The 6,000-nt window shown below is 22.4% G+C and overlaps 1 protein-coding gene across 1 annotated transcript in view; it reads right to left on the bottom strand.

The window, feature by feature from the left end:
* Positions 1-6,000, bottom strand: part of LOC129743298 (uncharacterized) — a 29,513-nt gene that overhangs the window by 2,070 nt on the left and 21,443 nt on the right. The gene's annotated exons all lie outside the window — the stretch shown is intronic.

Genomic DNA, 6,000 nt, shown 5'->3' with positions numbered 1-6,000 from the left:
TTTGACAATTTTGACAATTTTGACAATTTTGACAATTTTGACAATTTGACAATTTTGACAATTTTGACAATTTTGACAATTTTGACAATTTTGACAATTTTTGACAATTTTGACAATTTTGACAATTTTGACAATTTTGACAATTTTGACAATTTTGACAATTTTGACAATTTTGACAATTTTGACAATTTTGACAATTTTGACAATTTTGACAATTTTGACAATTTTGACAATTTGACAATTTTGACAATTTTGACAATTTGGACAATTTTGACAATTTTGACAATTTTGACAATTTTGACAATTTTGACAATTTTGACAATTTGACAATTTTGACAATTTTGACAATTTTGACAATTTTGACAATTTTGATAATTTTGACAATTTTGACAATTTTGACAATTTTGACAATTTTGACAATTTTGACAATTTTGACAATTTTGACAATTTTGACAATTTTGACAATTTTGACAATTTTGACAATTTTGACAATTTTGACAATTTTGACAATTTTGACAATTTTGACATTTTGACAATTTTGACAATTTTGACAATTTTGACAATTTTGACAATTTTGACAATTTTGACAATTTTGACAATTTGACAATTTTGACAATTTTGACAATTTTGACAATTTTGACAATTTTGACAATTTTGACAATTTTGACAATTTTGACAATTTTGACAATTTTAACAATTTTGACAATTTTGACAATTTTGACAATTTTGACAATTTGAAAATTTATCAATTTGGACAATTTTGACAATTTTGACAATTTTGACAATTTTGACAATTTTGACAATTTTGACAATTTTGACAATTTTGACAATTTTGACAATTTTGACAATTTTGACAATTTTGACATTTTGACAATTTTGACAATTTTGACAATTTTGACAATTTTGACAATTTTGACAATTTTGACAATTTTGACAATTTGACAATTTTGACAATTTTGACAATTTTGACAATTTTGAAAAATTTATCAATTTGACAATTTTGACAATTGTTGACAATTTTGACAATTTTGACAATTTGGACAATTTTGACAATTTTGACAATTTTGACAATTTTGACAATTTTGACAATTTTGACAATTTTGACAATTTTGACAATTTTGACAATTTTGACAATTTGACAATTTTGACAATTTTGACATATTTTGACAATTTTGACAATTTTGACAATTTTGACAATTTTGACAATTTTGACAATTTTGACAATTTTGACAATTTTGACAATTTTGACAATTTTGACAATTTGACAATTTTGACAATTTTGACAATTTTGACAATTTTGACAATTTTGACAATTTTGACAATTTTGACAATTTTGACAATTTTGACAATTTTGACAATTTTGACCAATTTTGACAATTTTGACAATTTTGACAATTTGACAATTTTGACAATTTTGACAATTTTGACAATTTTGACAATTTTGACAATTTTGACAATTTTGACAATTTTGACAATTTTGACAATTTTGACATTTTGACAATTTTGACAATTTTGACAATTTTGACAATTTTGACAATTTTGACAATTTTGACAATTTTGACAATTTTGACAATTTTGACAATTTGACAATTTTGACAATTTTGACAATTTGACAATTTGACATTTTGACAATTTTGACAATTTTGACAATTTTGACAATTTTGACAATTTTGACAATTTTGACAATTTTGACAATTTTGACAATTTTGACAATTTTGACAATTTTGACAATTTTGACAATTTTGACAATTTTGACAATTTTGACAATTTTGACAATTTTGACAATTTTGACAATTTTGACAATTTTGACAATTTTGACAATTTTGACATTGACAATTTTGACAATTTTGACAATTTTGACAATTTTGACAATTTTGACAATTTTGACAATTTGACAATTTTGACAATTTTGACAATTTTGACAATTTTGACAATTTTGACAATTTTGACAATTTTGACAATTTTGACAATTTTGACAATTTTGACAATTTTGACAATTTTGACAATTTTGACAATTTTGACATTTTGACAATTTTGACAATTTTGACAATTTTGACAATTTGACAATTTTGACAATTTTGACAATTTTGACAATTTTGACAATTTTGACAATTTTGACAATTTTGACAATTTTGACAATTTTGGACAATTTTGACAATTTTGACAATTTTGACAATTTTGACAATTTTGACAATTTTGACAATTTTGACAATTTTGACAATTTTGACAATTTGACAATTTTGACAATTTTGACAATTTTGACAATTTTGACAATTTTGACAATTTTGACAATTTTGACAATTTTGACAATTTTGACATTTTGACAATTTTGACAATTTTGACAATTTTGACAATTTTGACAATTTTGACAATTTTGACAATTTTGACAATTTTGACAATTTTGACAATTTTGACAATTTTGACATTTTGACAATTTTGACAATTTTGACAATTTTGACAATTTGACAATTTGACAATTTTGACAATTTTGACAATTTTGGACAATTTTGACAATTTTGACAATTTTGACAATTTGACAATTTTGACAATTTTGACAATTTTGACAATTTGACAATTTTGACAATTTTGACAATTTTGACAATTTTGACAATTTTGACAATTTGACAATTTTGACAATTTTGACAATTTTGACAATTTTGACAATTTTGACAATTTTGACAATTTTGACAATTTTGACAATTTTGACAATTTTGACAATTTTGACAATTTTGACAATTTTGACAATTTTGACAATTTTGACAATTTTGACAATTTGACAATTTTGACAATTTTGACAATTTTGACAATTTTTGACAATTTTGACAATTTTGACAATTTTGACAATTTTGACAATTTTGACAATTTTGACAATTTGACAATTTTGACAATTTTGACAATTTTGACAATTTTGACAATTTTGACAATTTGACAATTTTGACAATTTTGACAATTTTGACAATTTTGACAATTTTGACAATTTTGACAATTTTGACAATTTTGACAATTTTGACAATTTTGACAATTTTGACAATTTTGACAATTTTGACAATTTTGACAATTTTGACAATTTGACAATTTTGACAATTTTGACAATTTTGACAATTTTGACAATTTTGACAATTTTGACAATTTTGACAATTTGACAATTTTGACAATTTTGACAATTTTGACAATTTTGACAATTTTGACAATTTTGACAATTTTGACAATTTTGACAATTTTGACAATTTTGACAATTTTGACAATTTTGACAATTTTGACAATTTGACAATTTTGACAATTTTGACAATTTTGACAATTTTGACAATTTTGACAATTTTGACAATTTGACAATTTTGACAATTTTGACAATTTTGACAATTTTGACAATTTTGACAATTTTGACAATTTTGACAATTTTGACAATTTTGACAATTTGACAATTTTGACAATTTTGACAATTTTGACAATTTTGACAATTTTGACAATTTTGACAATTTTGACAATTTTGACAATTTTGACAATTTTGACAATTTTGACAATTTTGACAATTTTGACAATTTTGACAATTTTGACAATTTTGACAATTTTGACAATTTTGACAATTTTGACAATTTTGACAATTTTGACAATTTTGACAATTTTGACAATTTTGACAATTTTGAAATTTGACAATTTTGACAATTTTGACAATTTTGACAATTTTGACAATTTTGACAATTTTGACAATTTTGACAATTTTGACAATTTTGACAATTTTGACAATTTGACAATTTTGACAATTTTGACAATTTTGACAATTTGACAATTTTGACAATTTTGACAATTTTGACAATTTGACAATTTGACAATTTTGACAATTTTGGACAATTTTGACAATTTTGACAATTTTGACAATTTGACAATTTTGACAATTTTGACAATTTTGACAATTTTGACAATTTTGACAATTTTGACAATTTTGACAATTTTGACAATTTGACAATTTTGACAATTTTGACAATTTTGACAATTTTGACAATTTTGACAATTTTGACAATTTTGACAATTTGACAATTTTGAATTTGACAATTTTGACAATTTTGACAATTTTGACAATTTTGACAATTTTGACAATTTTGACAATTTGACAATTTTGACAATTTTGACAATTTTGACAATTTTGACAATTTTGACAATTTTGACAATTTTGACAATTTTGACAATTTGACAATTTTGACAATTTTGACAATTTTGACATTTTGACAATTTTGACAATTTTGACAATTTTGACAATTTTGACAATTTTGACAATTTTGACAATTTGACAATTTTGACAATTTTGACAATTTTGACAATTTGACAATTTTGGACAATTTTGACAATTTTGACAATTTTGACAATTTTGACAATTTTGACAATTTTGACAATTTTGACAATTTTGACAATTTTGACAATTTTGACAATTTTGACAATTTTGACAATTTTGACAATTTTGACAATTTTGACAATTTGACAATTTTGACAATTTTGACAATTTTGACAATTTTGACAATTTTGACAATTTTGACAATTTTGACAATTTTGACAATTTTGACAATTTTGACAATTTTGACAATTTTGACAATTTTGACAATTTTGACAATTTTGACAATTTTGACAATTTTGACAATTTGACAATTTTGACAATTTTGACAATTTTGACAATTTTGACAATTTTGACAATTTTGACAATTTTGACAATTTTGACAATTTTGACAATTTTGACAATTTTGACAATTTTGAAAATTTTGACAATTTTGACAATTTTGACAATTTTGACAATTTTGACAATTTTGACAATTTTGACAATTTTGACAATTTTGACAATTTTGACAATTTTGACAATTTTGACAATTTTGACAATTTTGACAATTTTGACAATTTTGACAATTTTGACAATTTTGACAATTTTGACAATTTTGACAATTTTGACAATTTTGACAATTTTGACAATTTTGACAATTTTGACAATTTTGACAATTTTGACAATTTTGACATTTTGACAATTTTGACAATTTTGACAATTTTGACAATTTTGACAATTTTGACAATTTTGACAATTTGACAATTTTGACAATTTTGACAATTTTGACAATTTGACAATTTTGACAATTTTGATTGACAATTTTGACAATTTTGACAATTTTGACAATTTTGACAATTTTGACAATTTTGACAATTTTGACAATTTTGACAATTTTGACAATTTTGACAATTTTGACAATTTTGACAATTTTGACAATTTTGACAATTTTGACAATTTTGACAATTTTGACAATTTGACAATTTTGACAATTTTGACAATTTTGACAATTTTGACAATTTTGACAATTTTGACAATTTTGACAATTTGACAATTTTGACAATTTTGACAATTTTGACAATTTTGACAATTTTGACAATTTTGAAAAATTTATCAATTTTGACAATTTTGACAATTTTGACAATTTTGACAATTTTGACAATTTTGACAATTTTGACAATTTTGACAATTTTGACAATTTTGACAATTTTGACAATTTTGACAATTTTGACAATTTTGACAATTTTGACAATTTTGACAATTTTGACAATTTTGACAATTTTGACAATTTTGACAATTTTGACAATTTTGACAATTTGACAATTTTGACAATTTTGACAATTTTGACAATTTTGACAATTTTGACAATTTTGACAATTTTGACAATTTTGACAATTTTGACAATTTTGAAAAATTTATCAATTTTGACAATTTTGACAATTTTGACAATTTTGACAATTTTGACAATTTGGACAATTTTGAACAATTTTGACAATTTTGACAATTTTGACAATTTTGACAATTTTGACAATTTTGACAATTTTGACAATTTGACAATTTTGACAATTTTGACAATTTTGACAATTTTGACAATTTTGACAATTTTGACAATTTTGACAATTTTGACAATTTGACAATTTTGACAATTTTGACAATTTTGACAATTTTGACAACTTTAACAATTTTGACAATTTTGA

This window comes from Uranotaenia lowii, chromosome 2 (assembly GCF_029784155.1).
Source record: "Uranotaenia lowii strain MFRU-FL chromosome 2, ASM2978415v1, whole genome shotgun sequence".
Lineage (NCBI taxonomy): Eukaryota > Metazoa > Arthropoda > Insecta > Diptera > Culicidae > Uranotaenia > Uranotaenia lowii.
This window is presented reverse-complemented; position numbering and strand designations above follow the sequence as displayed.